Below are 21831 nucleotides of genomic sequence, written 5' to 3'. Positions count from 1 at the left end.
AACCGGACCTTTTTCCAGACCAGAATGTACAATCGTCAGAATCACAAACCAAATGACCCCCAGTGTGGAACTACAAGTACCCCCCCCCCGGGTCCCGCCCGTTAATTCATCACCCAATCAGAATCCAAAAATCCTCATCAAAAAGATCATGTAGTCAACAAATACACAAAGCACACTTCACCTCCTATTAGAGTAATCCAGCTAATTGTATGCATCACATTAAAACTATTTCGCCAGTGCAATTACGCTCACCTCATTCTTCGTTATGCATTCACCGACTGGTGGAACGCACGCCGCGGGTGACCCGCATGGCATTTCCGCTATCTCTAGGCAAAGTGTTACCACTTCCGGATGCGCAAATAGACACTGGAACGCAGTGTGACATGCTGCGCTTAGTTAGCTCAAAAGTCAGTATAGTTTACATAGTAAATAATGTTAATCAAGTAAATGTGGCTATAACAGTATTTAAAATTAATGTATCACCTAATTCGATCTTAATAAATCAGGCCGCCCAATCAGGTATCTGTAATTCCACACTGGTTCAAAACAGTAAAATGGAAGCTTGGTAACCAATACATTCAAATACATACAAACAATATACTATTAAAATATCCATACTAATAGACTAAATCACTGGATAACCATGGTGGACCCCCCATACTGGACATAATTCAAAAACAAGCAAAATAGCAAAAAATTAGCAAAAAATTATTAGAACACAATGTCCAATATATTTAAAGAAAAATACTTAAATGATTTTGTTCATTCAGCCCTCTTGGTGACACTGTTCCTAGATAGTGAATCCAATAGGCTTCCCTTTTTAGGAGTAATAAACCCCTGTCTCCCCCCCCACGTAGGGGTGGCGGAATCCAGTCAATGATCATATGACGTAACGTGGCAACTAGATGTTTCATCTGCATAAAGTGAAGAGCCACCGGTTTGTCAGTTTTACCGCTGGTGAGTGCCAATTGTATTGAGGACCTGTGTTGGTTGATACGTTCACGGTACGTTCTCACAGTCTTTCCCACGTACATTTTCCCACATGGGCAGGTGAGGTAATAAACCACATGGTCCATTAAACACGTAAGATGATGTCGTAAATGAACTTTTGTCCCATATAGCGGGTGGTTGAAAAAATTGCCCGGTAATCATACCTCTGCAGGTCATGCATCGCAAGCATTTGAAACATCCCGGATTTACATTCAACCAAGTAGTTCCAGACGTCGTCGTTGGTCGCATAGTGGGTCTCATCAGCATATTCTTCAAATTAGACCCTCTTTGTACACTCAGTAAAGGTGGTTTGCTGCCAACTTTCTTAAATTTAGGGTCAGTACTGATCATAGACCAATTCTTCCTTATTGTTCTTTCCACAGTATGCAAACTGGTGTTACAGCTGGTCTTAAAAATTATATGGTCATGATTCTTATTTTTGCTGCTGGTATTTTTTATGTATAATTTACGTGCTTTGACCAAACACTTTTCCACCACGGAGGCTGCATACCCACGCTCAATAAAACGTTGTCTGCACTCAAGCAGTTGTGTTTCAGCATTAATGTCATTGGAATTATTTCTTAGTAACCGGAGAAATTGGGAGACAGGTAAATTAGACTTCAACTTGTCCGGGTGGTGACTGGATGCCCATAATAGGGTATTTCAATCAGTGGGCTTACGGTATAGAGTATAATCAAGTATTTTTTTTTTGTATAATCTGTTTTTATTGTAACAATATAGACTTACAACAAGTTGTAAATATAGCTGGGTATCAATCAATGACAAAATGGTGTGACAACATGAGCGTATACAGATCGATAATCACATGTTCTGTACAGTTATAGTCCACATTAACATTTTGGTTTAAGAAAACATAATAATGGATAGGTATGTAACAAGAAGAAGAAAAAGAAAAGAGAAGAGAAACTTCAAAAGATTGGGGTGACTGAACCGAGTATGTTATGCAAAGGAGAATAAGACATGTGCCGTGATTCAAGCGTTAGGGTTATTCATCCAAGACCCTATTACCAATTGAGTCAAAAGTCGGTTCCTGTCCTCTACTCTATTTTGTGGAGGAAATGTAAGTCTTATATGATTCGGATGTCTTGTATTCTATCCAAGGCCACCACATAGCAGTAAATTCCGAGCGCCTGTCCCCAGCACTCATTAATACATCTTCCATGTTCATATAGTAATCTAATCTGGAGAACCAGGTATTCCTTGTGGGGGGGTTGACAGATTTCCACATTGTGGGGATCACTGCTCGTGCGGCATTGCCCAGGTGTCGTATTAACGATGACTTGTAGGTAGAGATTGGGGTAGTGGAATGATTTAGTAGCCAAAAGGCTGGGTCAGACGGGACGGAGGTATGTAAAATGGTGTTGGAGGTTGAGATTACATCATCCCAGTAATTTTTGATAAGGGGACAGGTCCACCAGATGTGTAGCAGAGAGCCTATGTCCCTACGACATCTCCAGCAGGTAGGTGAGATGGATGGGGATATTACATGTAAGAGAGTGGGGTGTCTATACCATCTCATCAGGATCTTATATTGTGTTTCTCTGACTTGGATACAGATGGAGCTCTTATGGGTTTTAAGAAAGATAGAGTCCCATTCCCTATCCGAGAGTGAGATGTTTAGATCTCTTTCCCACTTTTGAATAAAATGAGGAGGCATCAGGGAGTCAGACGCACATAGGAGTTTATATAGGGTGGAGACAGTGTGTATTGGATTCATAGGGGCCACACACATTTTTTCAAACGCGGTCAGCTCCCTTGAAGCCTCACGGTATGCATTATTTGTATGTAGGAAGTGACGGATTTGTAGGAATTTCCAGAAGTCTCTCTGTGGGATCTCCCATTTCTCTCGTATCTCCGAGAACTGTTTAACCCCGGATGGGTGGACCAACTGCCCCACTCTAAAGAGTCCCTCCAACGCCCAGTTTTGATAATATCCTAATGAGAGGCCCGGTGGAAAGGTCGGATTGCTCAGAAAAGAGGTGAGGGGGCCAAAGACAGAAGAGATACACGATCTTCGTCGTATCTTCTTCCAAAAAGAAAGTGTAGGAGAAATGGTTGGGTGCGTATGTTGTAATTTGGGCAAGGTCGGGAGCCATGGGAAGATTTCCGGAAACAGTTGCACACATGAACCTTCTAAGACCACCCATTGTTTAATCTCCCGACTCCTGGTCCAATCCAAGACTCTGTTCAGGATAATTGCTTGGTAGTAAATTTCAATGTCTGGTAATAGAAAGCCCCCTTTCTGGGGAGGTCGGGTCAGGATTGACCTTTTGATTCTGGGTCTCTTACGACGCCATATAAATTGCTGGATCAAAGATCTCACGGTCCGGAACCAAGAGTCGGGGATCTGAATCGGTAAGGTCTGAAGAAGGTAAAGTAGTTTGGGTAGCGTGTTCATCTTTACAACATTGATTCTACCAAGCCAAGAAAGATTATGATATTGCCATCTGCAATAATCGTTTCTAATGGCTTGGAGAATGGGGTGGAAGTTCAAGGACAGTAAACGTGCGGAGTTGCTGGATAGCTGTACTCCCAGGTATGTAATGTGGGAGTCCCTCCACTGAAAAGGAAACGTAGCTTTCAAGTCTGTTAAAACCGAATGGGGAGTTGAGATATGAAGAGCATAGGATTTGGATGTGTTGATTTTAAAACCTGATAATGAGCTGAAAATGTCTAACTCGCTCATCAGGTTGGGGAGTGAGTGTGCGGGGTCTGTGACTGTCGCCAGCAGGTCGTCTGCAAATAGAGCAAGTTTATATTCTATATCCCCTACTTGTAGTCCCTTAATCTTGTCATTAGCCCTGATTGCCCTGGCCAGGGCTTCAATACAAAGGACAAAGATCAGGGGGGATAAAGGACAACCCTGTCTCGTTCCATTACTAATTAGAAAGTTATCAGAGAGATTCCCGTTAACCCGTACCTTTGCTGATGGTTGTGTATACAAAGATAGTATTCTGTGGAGGGCTCGTGGGCCCAACCCGATGTGTTCCAGCACCGCTCTCATGAAATCCCAATTTACCCTGTCAAAGGCCTTTTCGGCATCTGTGGACAGTAGTACAGTAGATATCTTACTGCTGGAGGCCAGATGGATTAGGTTGAGGGGTTTAGTCGTGTTATCCTTCGCTTCCCGACCGGGTACGAAACCCACTTGGTCGTTATGGATGAGCGACGGGAGAAATTCATTCAGTCTAAGCGCCATTAGTTTCGCGAAGAATTTGAGGTCTATATTAAGCAAGGAGATTGGCCTGTAGCTGGAGCACACTGAGGGGTCCTTTCCTTGTTTAGGGATCACCGTAATATGGGCCTCAAGTGATTGTCTAGAGAAGTGGGTCTCGGCGGATATGGAGTTAAAGGCCTGCAGTAATTTGGGAGCCAGCATTTCTTTAAACATCTTATAGTAGGTGGCTGTGAAGCCATCTGGGCCCGGACTTTTACGTAGGGGAGCGATAGAGATAACATGGTCCACCTCGGCTAAAGCAAAAGGTGCTTCTAAAGATTTCTGGGCAGATTTTGATAGTTGAGGAAATGCCACATCGGCTAGATATTTCCTGGCTCTTAACATATTGGAGAGAGGGTCGTGGGCCTGGGAGGGGTTACCCAGGTTATATAGGGTGTTATAGTAGCTTTTAAAGCATGCTGCTATCTCTGGGGATTTAAAGCATGTGGAACCCGTGTTGTTTTTCATTGATGGGATGAAGGAGGCCAATCTCTGGGTTCTAAGTGCCTGGGCCAAGAGCCTGCCTGGTTTATTCCCCCACTTATAATATTTACTATTACATCTACGCAGGGAGGCTTGGGTTTTGTTATTGAGGATTATTCGGAGTTGTGCTCGGGCCGCGGATAGCTCCATTAAATCCGATGGTGTCAGGGAGGATTTGTGGCGGGTTTCTAAGGTGTGAATTTTGTGTAGTAATGTAGTGATCAAGGCCTGACTGTTTTTCTTCACAAACGAACCTAGTTGGATCAGTTTACCCCGTATAACACATTTGTGGGCCTCCCAAACCGTAATCTCGGATACTTCTCCTGTGTCATTGATATCAAAGTACTCGGACAGTGTCTTATCCAATTCTGATTTACAATATGCATCGTATAGGAGCGATTCATTAAGGCGCCAGGTCCATGGACCGAGAGCACGAGATGGGGCCGATAGGGACAGGGATACTGGGGCATGGTCTGACCACGTGATGGAGCCAATTGAAGCATCTACAATTAGGGGGAGGTGTCTATGGCTTAAGAACATGTAGTCTAGGCGTGAATAGACCTGATGTGGGTGTGAGAAAAAGGAAAAATCTCTGTCAGTGGGATGTGTGACCCGCCAGGTATCGGCCAATTGAAGTTCGTGGAAGATCTTCCTGACCTGTCTATGTTTGTGTTCAGAAAATCTCGGGGCTGGGGGAGAGGTGTCGACAGAGGGGTCCATGGACCAGTTGAGGTCGCCTCCCAAAACCACTATGCCCATCTCTAAGGCTTCAATCCGGGGTAGAAAGGATCGAAAAAAGGGGAGTTGCCCTTGATTTGGAGCGTAAAGGGATGTGAGGGTGTATGCCTGGGAAAATATATTACATTGGACTACCAATAACCTCCCTGGGACAAGCTTATGGACCGAGACATTAGACACCTGGAGGGCCTTGGAAAAAATTATAGCGACTCCCTTAGATTTACCTTCAGGGTTGTTGGAGTAGAAAGCCAGGGGATATTTTTGATTTACCAAGGAGGGGCCTCGAGCAGAGATCTTAAAATGTGTCTCCTGAATTAGAGCCACATCCACTCCGTCAGATCGTAATGTCCGAAGTAAGTGGGATCTTTTCTCGGGGGTGTTGAGACCCTTTGCATTAATCGAGGTGAATTGGATTACACCTGGAAGAGACATCACATTGTATCATAGCACAATGAAGCGTAACACTCGGACAGTTCACCAGAAGAAATAGAAAAACAATAAGAAGAAAAAGAGTGAGGAAAAGAGCAGGTTACATGTAATAGAAACATCGTAAACATAATAACATCCGCAATGGGGAAGCAAGTAGGTATATTAACCAGCATCCCCATGGGGCACAATGGCCGTATGCGGGATCGGGGTACAGGCACTTACTTTAAACTTAAGTATTGTAATAGTGCAACTCTAACTTAGTAAAACTTATAATGACTGATAGCATTAATAGGTAGGGACAAGTAATCATCTTCTGCCAATGTCCCATCGCTGAATTCCGGGGCTGCAAATGAGACCGGGGGGGGGGGGGGGAGGGAGGAAAGGGGGACACAGTAAAACAAGGTCAAAATGGCACTGGGCCGCGTGTAGCGTGTCTCACCCTGTGTCTCACAGTCCGGACATTCAATCCGCCTAGGGAAATCAGTAGGGCTCATTCAGCAGAGTAATGAAAACCAATTTCTTCAGGTGGGGGGGTGATCTTGGCGTGCAGGAAGTGGTTTTGAGGGTTTCTTTTGAGGATTGCCGACCACTTGCCATGACTCTCCCCCTCTCGAAGGCTGTGGTGGTTGTAGATCCGGGGGGGTGAAGTCCCAGTCTGGGACCTTTAAGGGTGGGAGACCGAGTCCTGAGCAGAAAGTAGGAAGGTCAGATGTGGTGTGGAGTGAATATATCTTGCCTGAGGAGGATACCTGTAGGCTGAAAGGGAAGCCCCATCTATATTTCAGCTGTCGCTTGCGGAGTTCTTCCGTCAGGGGGCGAAGAATCTTCCTTTGTTGCAGGGTATGCCAGGAGAGATCTTGAAAGACGGAGATAGGGTCACCGTTGTGTTTCAAGTCGTCAATATGTCGTGCTTTGTTCATGATTTCTTCCTTCTGGGAGTAGTAATGTAGACGACATATGACATCTCGGGGACGATCTGAGGGAAGCCCCCTTGGTTTTAGGGCGCGATGGGCTCTATCAAATGTTATGGCGGTAGTTGGGTCTTTGCCCAGAATTGTGTTAAAAATTGTCGTCAGAGCATCCACTATGCCCGTCTGGGGGACCTCCTCTGGGATGCCTCTCACCCGAATATTGTTCCTCCTCCCTCTGTTATCCAAATCCAATACGCGGGATCGTAACGATCTGATCTCATCTGATTGGGATTTGATAACGTCTGTTAAGGACCCCAGAAAATTATCGGTGGAGTCTCGGTGGTCTTCCAGCGTGTTTACTCTATCAGAAAGCTGGGAAATATCTTGTTTGATTGATGCCAGCTCTTTTCGTATGGTATCTTGGATATCCTTCTTAGTTGGGAGTGTTTTCATATATTGCAGGATATCTTGAAGAGCGGTGTCGCTGTGTGTGTGTGAGGTGGGCTGTTCCATCATTGACGGGGAGGCAGAGGAAGCAGAATGACAGGATGAGGGGCTGGAGGGAGAAAGGTTTTCGGATAGCCTTGCAGGTGTAGATTGTAGGAACGATCTCATTCCCGGTTGGGTCGCGGTCTCTTTAGGTTGTGCGGTGTTGCCTTTCTTTTTCCCGGATCTAACCATGCTTATAAATGATTGGATGAATACTTGATTGCAGAAAATGTCATGAGTATAGAATTAGAATTGCTTGGTGCGCTGTGAAGTGCCTATAGCATGATGACTCCCAATGGAATGGCACTAGCACGTCATTAGTTGGTGATCGTTGTTACGGTAGCAGGCACATGGTGGGCCTCACATCCCGCTTCTTCGGTAATGTAGAGGTAGATATAAGGCATCTGCAATGTCGGCTCCCAGGGAGCGACCCACTTCCCTTGAAGACTCTATCAGTGAAGTATAAAGGGATTTAAATGACTTATGTATAACTCTGTATATGAATAGGCCACTAGAGGGTGCTCCAGCTCAAGATATGGATCTCAGAGGGTACTGTCACTGGGAGTTAGGTCCCAAGCCCACTGATCTTCAATAAGTATGATATTATTTATAATGATTGCTGATGTTTATCAGGTGTTAGGTCTGCCACAGGTGGAGAGGGATCCTACGGCTGCGGAAGGTGATTGAAGGCGATTATTTTGGGGCCCGCCGTGTCTTCGTTCCGGTCCCGGAACTCGCGGCCGGGCTTCCTCCAAACTTCAGTCCCCTGCCTACGGATGTGGGGAGTGGAGGCCTCGGGTGACAGGCTCTAGGTAAGTGCCTCTTTGGCCTATATATAGCGGGCGGGGGAGGCACAGTGAATGCCGCTGAGCCGCCGGGGGACTAGGGACTGGCAGGCCAGTAAAGAACCTACCAGCCGTCGTCTCCGTCTGGCCCGCGGGTATCCTTGATTTATTTTCTATACAGATGTAACTGGAAGGGAGGATTGAGTGTCCAGTGCCTGCTCAGTGATAGTAAATAGCCCTCCAGTAGTCCCCTCTCAACCAGTGGAGCAGGGAAATTTAGTTGACAAATGCAGCAGCTTGTCTCCCTGCTGCAGCAGCGTCCTCCAAGCCCAGAGGGAAGATGGCCGCCCAAATAGTATTTGGGTGAGGGAGACTGCAGCAAACAGTGTCCCCCGCACCTCTGTATGTCCCAGGAGTAAGAGGGTCTTGTCCAGGGACCAGGGAAGGCTCCGCTGCCGTCCGCCAGGCTCAGCTGCCGGGAGCCGCAGCGGCGTCACGTGGGGTCCCCGGAGATCAGAGCCGCCCGCCGCCGCCGAGCGCAGCCTCGCGGGCAGGGAGAGACAGCTCCGTACCGCAGCAGAGCCACTGCAGTGTACAGACTCCCCTGTTGTTGCTGTAGCGGTAAGCCACTGAGGGGGGGATCCGGGGCGGGAGAGGCATCCGGTCCATCGCGGGCAGCTTCAGCTGGGCTGGAGGGAAAATTTAGTCCCTGGCTTTTAGGCAGGGACCAGGCCGCAACCCGCAGAGGGGTAAGAGACCCCTCCCGGCTCCGCGAACCCGGCTCCCACGACAGAGGGGTGCCTCCAGGCACCAGGGAGAGTGTTTGTGGGTGTGTGGTGGGGGGATAAAATCAGTAAAATGGGGTCAATGCGGGTGTTTTGGCAGGAGCTCTTCTGAAGCCAGTCTACTTGCAGTGGCTGCCAAACCACGCCCCCGTATAATCAAGTATTGATGGTGAAGATGGATCTTTATATATAGTAATGTCCAAAAAGTTAATGGTAAACTCACTTATAGTAGCAGACAATCTGATTGGACTATTAAGACCATTAAGGGTGTCCACCATGGTATGAAATGATTTGGCGGATCCCCGCCAAACAATAAAGAGATCATCGATGTATCTCTTATAGCATACAATATGCTCAGCATAATTCACCAAAATATTCTCTTGTTCATATTTCGCCATGTACAAATTGGCGAACACCGGGGCCAAATTAGATCCCATAGCGGTGCCTGCCAATTGCACATAGTACTCGTCCTGGTATTGAAAATGATTGCATGTAAGTACCAATCTAATCAAACTCAGTATAAATTCAGTCGGAGGACCCTCATAGGGCCCCTTGATCAGTGCTTCTCTTACAGCGCCTATCCCCTCTTCATGAGGGATGACCGTGTATAGTGATGTTACATCTAGGGTCGCTAGAAAACAGGTGGATACATCATCAGTAATCCGAGTCAAGACCCCCAGGAGATCACCGGTATCACGGATATAACTATCCATCATTTTAACACAAGGTTGCAGGAAGTGATCGACAAATCATGCCAACGGTTGTAAAAGCGATCCCTGTGCAGATATTATAGGACTTCCTGGGGGTCTTTCCAAGGATTTGTGTACCTTAGGGAGGGTGTAGATAATTGGGCATATAGGGTGAGCCACCGATAAATAGCCAAAGACATCGTCATTAATCCATGCACATTGTAGTGCCTGTAACAATAAATTATCAACCTCATTTTTAAATCTAGGAATGGGATTATAGGGAACTTGAATGTAGGTGTTATTATCAGACAATTGTGATTTAATTTCCAAATCGTAGTCAACAAAATCCTGGAGGACTACAGCCCCTCCCTTATCAGCGTTCCTAATTACCATGTTAGCATTTTGTTTTAAATCTCTAAGTGCCTGCCACTCGGCATTAGATAAATTAGAATAACCTTCATTGCCCTTATGGCTTTTTTGTATCTCATTATCAATTACCTGCAAAAAGGTTTTTAAACTGGCATTATTGGATGCCGGATCAAATTTACTTGGATTTTTAAAAGACCCAAGTGATCGTGCTTGTATCTCAGAATGTGGCTGATTATTGACAAATTTGTTATCAAAAAATTCCCTTAGATCTACCCATTTATCTCAACTCTTTGTGCAGTCCCTTATACTCCAAACTCACCTACCAAGGTGAAAACATGTCCAAACCTAACCCGAACACAAGAAGACGTGCGGGTACAGACATTTCTCAACACTTCACCAAAACCGACAAAGGTGACAAATCCTCCCTACCCTCTGGCCCTCCTTCTCCCAGCCTATCTTTCCCAGGTGGAGACGACCCGCTACCCTCACCCGCCCCATCGACCAAGGAGGATATCATGGCTCTGAAGTCGCTCATAATGGACTTTAAAGAATCACTAGAAACCAAACTCGACAGAGCAGTTACCTCTATTAGGTCAGATATCTCATCCTTATCCTCCAGAACCTCCAAACTAGAAGCCAGACAAGACGTTCTACAGAAAGACCATATAGAAACGGTCAGAGATATAGACCATCTCATCCAAGATATAACGGAGCTCCGATCCAAGAACGAGGATTTGGAAAATCGCGAGAGGAGAAATAATCTCAGAATCCGCAACATCCCAGAGTCCATTCTCCCGGCAGCTCTCGAAACATACCTCCAAAGGCTGTTCTCTGCCCTTCTGCCAAATGCGGCTTCTCGGGAGCTACCTTTGGAAAGAGCTCACAGAGCCCTCCGGCCTAGGCCCCGCGATGGCGAGCCCCCGAGAGACGTCATCATGCGCTTTCTCAACTTCAAGGATAAAGAGATGGTCCTTCTCCCGACCCGGGGTAAACCACACATACTGTTCGAGGATGTCAAGTTACAATTCTTTCAGGACTTGGCCCCCTCCACCATACTTAAAAGGAGGGAACTCAGAGATTTAACATCAGCTCTCCGCGCACGAGGTATCCGCTACCGCTGGGGATTCCCCTTCAAGCTCCTGATCGAATATAACGGAAAAACAATCGTCATCAAAGACCCAAGAGAAGGAAATGACTTCCTATCTCACCTGGAGGACTCTGACCCACTCGTTGACCAAAGTTCTAACCTTCATCCACCCTGATCGCCTCAGCACCTATTACTACATGGACACTCCATTCAGTATACCGTTATAATATTCCTGTTGACTATTTTACCTGTTTTTAGTTTTACATCTTGATAGTTCCAAAGGCCTATTGAACATTGTCTGCCCATACTTATCCCCAGCCCACCTCACTAGCCCCGCTACCCAAAGACTAGCGGTTAAGGCTACCCCCTTGGGCCCGCCCACATATATGCTTCACGCAGCATACCGATAACTAACACATACCATATACTCCTATATAGGAACCAAGACGCTCAGTTCGAAGATTTAACTACTTTTTAGTTTTGTTGTTATTAATGTTGTAGTGCTATTTCCGCACTTATCGTTTGACCTTACACAACACCCTTTAACCACATATCACTCACACAAGGACTTATTCACCTCTTAGCTACTAATACCTTTACCACACAGACCACCACTGGAGGGACATGTTCCTCCGACCCCTGTACTTGCCACACAAACCCACACTGTTGTTTTCAAATTCATAGACACGCCTCCCTACCTCTTCCCCTCTGTGGAGGGAGTACGTTCGCTCCCCGACGCTCCTCCACTTTGGATCCTTTGATCCTACTCTCTGTGCCCGTTCCTTCTCGCTGGTCGTAAGGAACTTCTACACAGGCTCGCCCTAACTCTCCCCCCCCCCCCCCCCACCCTTTCCTTTTTTTTTTTTTTTTCTTCTTTTCTCTTCCCTTTTTTTTTTCTTCTTCTCTTTTTTCTCTCTCTCTTCTCACTTCCGTTTTATTTTCTCTTCCTCCTCACCCTCTACACCCCTCTCTTCCTCCTCCATCTTTCCTCTGCGCATCCTCTTCACACCTACAAGGATGCCCCTACTCCTGGCATCCTTGAACACCAAGGGTCTCAATACCCCCCAGAAGCGCTCGTCCCTGTTCCGTTCTCTTCAAACTCTAAAAGCGGGAATTGTGCTCATTCAAGAAACTCACTTCAAATCCCGGTCACACCCCTCCCTAACCACTAAACGCTTCCCAACAGCCTTTTATTCCTCAAGCCAATCGAAACACAATGGGGTGGCCATCCTGATCCACTCCAAAATCCCATTCACACTCCATTCGACCCACACAGACTCAGATGGCCGATATGTCATTCTGACAGGCACGATCGGACACCTGGAATGCACGATCGCCACAGTCTACTCCCCTAACTCCGGGCAATCCTCTTTTTTCAATACTTTTTTCTCAGATCTAAATAAATTCAGAAAAGGTTACCTAATTCTGGGAGGGGACTTCAACACTGTCCCAGACACCGACCTAGACAAATCCTCTGGCCAATCCCGCCCCCACCGAGACTCACCTTCACGCTCTTTAAACAAACACATCCACGAATCTGGCCTCTTTGACGTATGGCGAGCTCTCAACCCAACAGCTAGAGACTATACCTTCTTCTCGACCCCGCACCAATCATACTCCCGTATTGATCTCTTTTATTGCGGCACAATGCTCTCTCAACACGTACTAGACTCATCTATCCTTACTAACCCTTGGTCAGATCACTCCATTATCACTGCCTCCTTCGACTTCCTTGACACCCCGACAACTCGCCCCAACTGGAGACTAAACGAAACGCTCTTGAAAATTCCTCAATTCAGGAAAAAATCAAGCTAGCCCTAGAAGACTACTTCTCATTAAACATGAGTGACTCCAATTGCACCCCACTAATTTGGGAAGCTCATAAAGCCGTAATCAGGGGACACATCATTAATTACGCGTCACATAGAAACAGAGACCGCAAACAAAAAATATCATCCCTTACAGTTGAAGTCCACAATCTAGAAACACTCCATAAACAACGTCCCTCGCAACCTCTTTACTCGAAACTCACTTCAACCAGGGCAGCTTTGAATGCTATACTAGCCGAAAAAACCGAGCACTCACTCCGCTGGCTGAAACAAAAGTTCTACGAAAAAAGTAATAAAGCCGATTCACTACTAGCCGGCAGATTAAGGGCTCGAAAGGCACACACTGCTATCCCGGCCATCAAAGACGAACATGACTCCCTACATTACAACCCAAAGACTATTAACTCTCTCTTTCGGACGTATTATGAACAGCTGTACAACTTACCAGACACCTCCTCCTCTATAGACCCGGCTCACCCCACGGTTACAGACTACTTAGCCTCCGCAGATCTACCTCGTATCGACACCAACACTTCCATGGCCCTCAACAAACCCATCACCCCCGAAGAATTAACCCTAGCTATCGGTAGTCAGAAACCATCCAAGGCCCCAGGCCCAGATGGCTACCCAATGTCATACTACAAAACTTTTCAACTTGTACTAATCCCTCACCTCACGTCACTATTCAACCTCATCTTAGATGGATCATCTTTCCACCCTCACACCACCAAGGCCGTCATTACCGTGATCCCAAAACCTAATAAAGATCCCCAGTTCATTTCAAATTACAGACCCATATCACTTTTAAACTCAGACCTGAAAATCTTCGCCAAAGTACTAGCTAATAGACTTAATCCCATTCTCCCCTCGCTCATACACCCCGACCAAGTGGGCTTCGTTCAATCCAGACAGGCACTCGACAACACTAGGCGCGTCGTGGATATCATCGACCACATTAATCTTCACAAGATCCCGTCCCTGACCCTTGCTTTAGACGCAGAGAAGGCCTTTGACAGAGTTTCCTGGCCCTTCATGCGACAGACTCTACAACGTTTTGGCCTTCAGGGTAAATTCCTTCAAGCCATACAAGCCTTATACCAGAACCCCTCGGCGTCGGTTCTTTCCAACGGCCTCCTATCGGACCCCCTCAAAATTTCAAATGGAACACGACAGGGATGCCCACTATCTCCCCTCATATTCGCACTCATCATTGAACCCCTTGCAAACCACATCCGGACAAATCCCGACATCACGGGAGTCCAAGTCAATCACACTCAATACACCATCTCCCTCTTCGCCGACGACATCCTTCTGACCCTGACAAACCCAACCATCTCCCTCCCGAACCTCTTTAAAGAACTAACCACATATGGCAATCTCTCGGGTTATAAAATTAACCAGACCAAATCCGAAGCCCTGTCTTTGCATATTCCCAAACTGACTAAGCTACAACTACAAAAGAATTTTAATTTTTCCTGGCGCAGACGCTCCCTCAAATATCTCGGAATCTCCATCACCAAATCTTACAGCTCTCTCTACAAGGCTAATTACCCCCCTCTCATCACATCAATTCTTACTGATATCCAACAATGGGAATCTTACTTTCTCTCCTGGGTGGGACGAATTAACGCTATAAAAATGAACACCCTTCCCAAACTTCTCTATTTGTTTCAGACACTCCCAATTTCTGTGCCCTCACAGACCCTCAACAAACTCCAGTCCTCCCTCTGTAAATTTATCTGGAACCACAAAAAGCCTAGAATCCGGCGAGATATCTTAGCCAAACACTCTCAAAACGGCGGTCTGGGTCTTCCCATCCTTCAACGCTATTATGACGCAGCCAGATTAAGTCAATTAGTTGCCTGGCATGCCCCAAAACACACTAAGAGATGGGTCGACCTAGAGAGCGATTTGTCGGGACTCCCATCTATCTCCCACTCGCCTTGGCTCTCAAGCAAACTACACACCCCTCCCCACCGCACCCCTCCCGCAATAGAACTGACACTTACACACTGGCGAAACCTAAACAAAAAATTAAAACTATCAAACCACCCCTCCCCCCTGACTCCCATATGGAACAACCCTGCATTTACCCCGGGACTCTCTCGAGAAATGGCCCGCCCTTGGATCTCAGCAGGAGCTACCAGAATACACCACTTCACGGGGACTCACTCCATTAAATCATTTTCGGATTTACAATCCACGCACAACCTACCTAACTCTCTGTTCTATCAGTACCTACAAATTCACCACTTCCTTTCCTCTCTACAATTAACGTTTCCTCTATCGGCCCCCACACCTCTCGAGAGACTTTGTATCTACAACCCTACCAATAGAGGTACTATCTCCCTCCTCTACAAAACTGTCCTCAGCCTGACACCCCCCACCTCTTGAACCACATGAGATTGCATGGGAGACTGACATGGGGTACCACTTAGAGGACGAGGGCTGGGATACAATCCGCACCACGATCTCTCATTGTTCCATTAGTGTGGCCATAAGAGAAAACTCATACAAAATATACACAAGATGGTACCTAGTACCGGACCGATTGCATAGAATCTACCCCGACACCTCCAACCTTTGCTGGAGAAACTGCGGCCACGTAGGCACATTCTACCATATTTGGTGGACCTGCCCGGTGATTGTTCGATACTGGGCAAAGGTTCGTAAGCTTATCTCACGATTAGTTGATTTACCAATACCCCTATCACCCGCGAACCTCCTCCTCTGCTCCCCACCCGACCACATCTCTAAAGACTCTAAAAGCCTGGTTCTCTTCATATCCTGCGCAGCAAAATATCAAATAGCCAGTAAATGGAAGGACCCCGAAGCCCCCACCAGCCAAGCTCTCACAAATAGAATCTGGTTTGTTGCAAACATGGAATACATTACTAGCCTTCGCCATAACACAGTTAAAAAGTTCCACTCCACCTGGCTCCCATGGTACAGACTCCACGACCGCCCCCTCCCAGGATTGGGTTAAACAAAGACCCCACCCCGCAACCACAACCACTCTTCCTATATTCTCCCCCTCCCCCCTTTATTTATTTATTTATTTATTTATTTATTTTTCTTCTTTCTCTCTCCCTTTCTATCTCTTCCCTCTCCTCTTTCTCATTTTTCCCCTGATTCCCTGGACTCACGTCCAATTAAAGACACCGCCCTACTCCCTCGTCCTCTTCCTCCCCACATAGTTATGGACCCCTCGGTTTCTACTCCTTCGTCTCCCACATGACCTCTCTATCAACCGTACCACACTCTCCCACAGTCCTCTCAAGGAAGTTTCTTTGTCTATCTTTTTTTCTCTGTATCGACCATTTTGTTTTTACAGATACTCTGTTCACTGTTTATATACTTACAGTTGATGTATATGTTTCTAACATAAAATAAAAAATTATATGATGAAAAAAAAAAAAAATCCCTTAGACGTAATTGGCGTCCCATTTTGTATCGCTCAATCGACCACTTAAAAGGTTTAAAGTGGCTAGTTGGAACGAATGAGAGGCCTTTATTTAACAACAAAGTTTCAGCCTCTGATAGTACGTGACTAGAAAAATTAAATATTAAGTTCGGGAGCCCTTCCCTCCTCATCCTCGCGTTTTTGAGCCTCCCCCTCCGCGGGTGGGGTCGCCTGTAACGGCTTTGCCCCTCCGAGCCCTGGTGCCTGGTCCTAAACAAGAGGAAGAGGCACCAGCTCCAGATGGAAGTATTGTATCAGTGAACTCAGAATCAGAAGAGGAATATCCCTGTGGATAGTTAAACCTTTGTTGTCTTTAATTGTATCTACCCTGTCGATTACGTCGCCATCTAGTGGACTGATCCTCTCCGGACAACCATTTATATACTGAATGCTGTTGATAATCAGATTCAACAGTCTCCCATTTCTTCCTTTTAAAAGCTAACAAATCAGTTCTATATTTATCAATCTGCAATTTTATTTTCTCTAACCAGTTTTCTGATTTGTCAGCCTTTAAACTTGAAGTATATTCACGTTCAAATGTCTCAATATCACCTTTCACCTTCTTAAGCTCTATCCCTACCTCCTCCACCACAAGCACCAGCAAATCAGACGAACACTTATTTAGCATTCCACACCATTTTACACAAAATGATGGATTTTTTCTGCCAGTTGTAGGGATATTGGCAATTCTAAATCCCCTAGGGATTCTTTTCTTACGGTTGCCACACTCTTCACAGATGAAAGCAGGTTCTCACCGAGCACGTGACAGATGTGACAGAGTCTGGAGACACCAAGGAGAACGTTCTGCTGCCTGCAACATCCTCCAGCATGATCAGTTTGGCAGTGGGTCAGTAATGGTGTGGGGTGGCATTTCTTTGGGGGGCCGCACAGCCCTCCATGTGCTCGCCAGATTTTAGTGATTTTAGCCTGACTGCCATTAGGTACCGAGATGAGATCCTCAGACCCCTTGTGAGACCATATGCTGGTGCGGTTGGCCCTGGGTTCCTCCTAATGCAAGACAATGCTAGACCTCATGTGGCTGGAGTGTGTCAGCAGTTCCTGCAAGACGAAGGCATTGATGCTATGGACTGGCCCGCCCGTTCCCCAGACCTGAATCCAATTGAGCACATCTGGGACATCATGTCTCGCTCCATCCACCAACGCCACGTTGCACCACACACTGTCCAGGAGTTGGCGGATGCTTTAGTCCAGGTCTGGGAGGAGATCCCTCAGGAGACCATCCGCCACCTCATCAGGAGCATGCCCAGGCATTGTAGGGAGGTCATTCAGGCACGTGGAGGCCACACACTACTGAGCCTCATTTTGACTTGTTTTAAGGACATTACATCAAAGTTGGATCAGCCTGTAGTGTGTTTTTCCACTTTAATTTTGAGGGTGTCTCCAAATCCAGACCTCCATGAGTTAATAAATTTGATTTCCATTGATAATTTTTGTGTGATTTTGTTGTCAGCACATTCAACTATGTAAAGAACAAAGTATTTAATAAGAATATTTCATTCATTCAGATCTAGGATGTGTTATTTTAGTGTTCCCTTTATTTTTTTGAGCAGTGTATATATATATATATATATATATATATATACATATATACATATATATATAAATAAGCAGCACTTCTGGCGTCTTAATAAATCACTCTAAAGGCACTGCTAGCAAAGGCAACGTCTCAGTGCCGTTTGATGTCATGGCACTTTCGTCAGGTATCACAAGATAAAACAAGCACACTTACCTGTATAGGCCCACACACCCGTGACTAACGCCGTTCCGTTGGCGGGACAGGCTCCCGGACGGTCGGCGCAGCTGGAGTGATGTCATCAGCCGATGAGTCATCACTGTGCTCCCCATCACCATAGCTACACAAATACAAATAAAGAAGACATAGCAGGATGTGGCATAATTACTGGTAAACTTACACAATCTGATAGCGAGTCTTCTTACATATATATCAGTCAGGCTTCCTATATATTATGGAATATGATAGAATATATCAAATGTAGTTCAACTGTATGTTAAGCCTAACTGACTTGTAAGACTACATGCCAAAAAATTAACCCGCTCTTACTTAATCGGATTTAGAGAACACACAACTGATCTATTTTATAGGTAGCAGTTCATGCCCAGGTGATCATTTAGACCCTTTGGGGCTAACGTACCAAGTTGGTGTATCCACCGTGTCTCCAATTGGAGCAACCTAAGGCCCCTGTTGCCACCCTGTATGGAGTGTGGCACATAATCATACGATATCTTAATGACACCAACGGGTGTCTAGCTACTGCGAAGTGTCTAGCGACCGGCTGGTCGTTAAGCCCAGTATTGATTGCTGCCTTAATGGCCGACCTATGGGCTGCCATACGCTCCTTGAACATACGTTCAGTCTTACCTACGTATGACAGCCCACAGGGGCATATTAGTTAGTAGATAACAAATCTTGATGTATATGTTAATCGATGTCTAATCACGAGGGGTTTCCCCGTGAGTGGATGTTGAAATTGATCACCAGCTATAGGGTACTGTCAGGTGGTGCAAGTACACCTTATACTCAAAAATGTAGTGTCATCTCTGGTACTAGTGACATCCGCTTTTCTGGTATAACATCACATGACCCTAGTCTCACCAAGTTTTAAATCTACATCTGACTGTACTACAGGCCACAACTTATGTACTGTTTTCTGAATGCCTCTACTCAACGGGTTATATTGGTTCACCCAGGGCATAATATTGCCTGCTCTTTCTTCCTAGTAGGAGCCAACAATTGTTGGCGGTCCATAGCTAAGGCTTTTTGTTTGGCTGCTTGTAAGACTTCAGCATGGTACCCTCTCTCACCAAATGTAACTATCATAGCATTCATTTGTGCCTCAGACAATACCGGATCAAACGTAATACACCTGATTCGTAGAAGCTGTGAATACAGGAGCCCCCGTTTCAACGGCTCTGGGTGACAGCTTTGATAATGTAAGACGTTATTCCTATCAGTTGGCTTTGTATACAAGGAGGTAGTAATATGCCCCTCCGTTAGATTAATCTGTACATCTAAAAAGTTGATAGTATTATCACTGACAGTATAGGTGAATTTAACTGGGTGCTGTTTACTGTTGTGATTATCGATCACTGATATAAATGATTCTTCCGTTTCTTGCCAAAATATCAGCAGGTCGTCTATATACCGATAATAGAACGTGATCCTATCACTTATCTCAGGGTCATTGAAGAACACATCCTGTTCTACCTCAAACATGTACATGTTAGAGTACAACGGGGACACGCTGGACCCCATCGCACAACCCCTGTACTGTAGGTAAAAATTACCATCATAAAGAAAGACATTTTTAGTTAAGGTCATCTTTAACAAATCCATGCTGAAGTCAAGTTGGGGACCATTATATGCTGGGCTATTGCTCAAGAACCTCCTAGTCGCCGCCAATCCCATATTGTGTGGAATAATGGTATAAAGGCTCTGCACATCTACACTACAGAGTAGCGTAGGTTTGGAAAGCATGGGCAAATCATTAATTTTCCTAAGCAGCGTACTGGTATCTAACAAATATCTAGGGTGACTCTGTATACTAGGTTGGAACAATGAATCTAGATATAGTGAGATAGGCTGAAACAAGGATTGTCTAGCTGATATTATTGGTTGGCCAGGCAGTGACGGCCGCTGCTTGGATTAGTTGATGAGAATACAGTATTGTTTTTATTGGTTCCGTGGAACTTTACTACACTCTGGTGCATTATTTGAATTTGGGCACTATTGTCACCTATATTGGATACAGCATGATGGAACAGCAGGTGCATGATGATGCTAGTGGCTATACGCACATGGTATGCCCATTGGGTGATACTCATGGCTATTCAGAATCTGAGGCAGAGGGCATCCTATACAAGGAAGGGCTCAATGAACAGGAGGAAGCATCATCATTGGACAAGTTCTGTTTAATGGAAGCAAAGGAAATCCAATAATTTAACAAGTATGTCATTTTCTGTGATACATATAAAGGGGGTATCCAATTAGATCTGAAAATGTTTCAGGCATGACATTTTTTTTTTACGCCAATTTTTTTCAGGCTATTTAATTACCACTATTTTTTTCCCATCTAAAAATTGTTCCTTTTTTGTGTGAATTCTATGTGTTTTTGCGGCTGTGGTTGTGGAAAAAAAGCCTGCTTATTGCGGATTTGGTTTTGCCTGCCTAAGGCAGGCTAAATAAAATCCCCAATTAGTGCCACTTTGGGGCTAATTGGATATCCCCGGGGGAAGTAATTAGCTGTGGTAAAGGGTTGGGTATGGGAACCCAACAGTGAAGATGGCGGCGGTTAGAATACCAACAGTGGCATCCCAACTGTCAGAATCCCAACACATTTTAAGTAGAGATGAGCGGGTTTGGTTCGTCAAGATACAAACCCCCCCCGAACTTCACCTATTTTACACGGTTCCGAGGCAGCCACGGATCTTCCCGCCTTGCTCGGTTAACCAGAACGCCCCCGAACGTCATCATCATCCCGCTGTCGGATTCTCGTGAGATTCGTATTCTATATAAGGAGATGCGCGTCGCCGCCATGTTCACTCGTGCATTGGAGATGATAGCGAGAGGACGTGGCTGCGTTCTCTCAGTTTCTGTGTTCAGTGTGCTGCAAATATCTGTGCTCAGTGTGCTGCAAATATCTGTGCTCAGTGTGCTGCAAATATCTACGTTCTCTGCCTGAAAAACGCTCCATATCTGTGCTGCATTGTAGTATATAGTAGGAGGACAGTGCAGAATTTTGCTGACCACCAGTATATATATATATATATATATATATATATATATATAGCAGTACGGTACAGTAGTCCATTGCTCTACCTCTGTGTCGTCAAGTATACTATCCATCCATACCTGTGCTGCATTTTAGTTGTGCACAGTATATAGTAGGAGGACAGTGCAGAATTTTGCTGACCACCAGTATATATATATAGCAGTATGGTACAGTAGTCCATTACTCTACCTCTGTGTCGTCAAGTATACTATCCATCCATACCTGTGCTGCATTTTAGTTGTGCACAGTATATAGTAGGAGGACAGTGCAGAATTTTGCTGACCACCAGTATATATATATAGCAGTACAGTACAGTAGTCCATCGCTCTACCTCTGTGTCGTCAAGTATACTATCCATCCATACCTGTGCTGCATTTTAGTTGTGCGCAGTATATAGTAGGAGGACAGTGCAGAATTTTGCTGAGCACCAGTATATATATAGCAGTATGGTACAGTAGTCCATTGCTCTACCTCTGTGTCGTCAAGTATACTATCCATCCATACCTGTGCTGCATTTTAGTTGTGCGCAGTATATAGTAGGAGGACAGTGCAGAATTTTGCTGACCACCAGTATATATATATATATATATATATATAGCAGTATGGTACAGTAGTCCATTACTCTACCTCTGTGTCGTCAAGTATACTATCCATCCATACCTGTGCTGCATTTTAGTTGTGCGCAGTATATAGTAGGAGGACAGTGCAGAATTTTGCTGACCACCAGTATATATA

General features: G+C 45.4%; 1 long non-coding RNA gene across 1 annotated transcript in view; it reads right to left on the bottom strand.

Annotated features, from left to right (window-relative positions):
• LOC134920655 (uncharacterized) overlaps nucleotides 1-18153 on the bottom strand; it is a 65121-nt gene extending 46968 nt beyond the window's left edge. The window contains exon 1 of the long non-coding RNA XR_010177467.1: nucleotides 18036-18153. This is a non-coding gene — a long non-coding RNA (uncharacterized LOC134920655). The remainder of the gene's footprint in view (nucleotides 1-18035) is intronic.
• Between the last annotated feature and the right edge of the window lie 3678 nt (nucleotides 18154-21831).

This window comes from Pseudophryne corroboree, chromosome 1 (genome assembly GCF_028390025.1).
Source record: "Pseudophryne corroboree isolate aPseCor3 chromosome 1, aPseCor3.hap2, whole genome shotgun sequence".
In the NCBI taxonomy this organism is placed as follows: Eukaryota; Metazoa; Chordata; class Amphibia; order Anura; family Myobatrachidae; genus Pseudophryne; species Pseudophryne corroboree.
The sequence above is the reverse complement of the archived record's forward strand: the minus strand, read 5'-3'. Positions and strand labels throughout refer to the sequence as shown.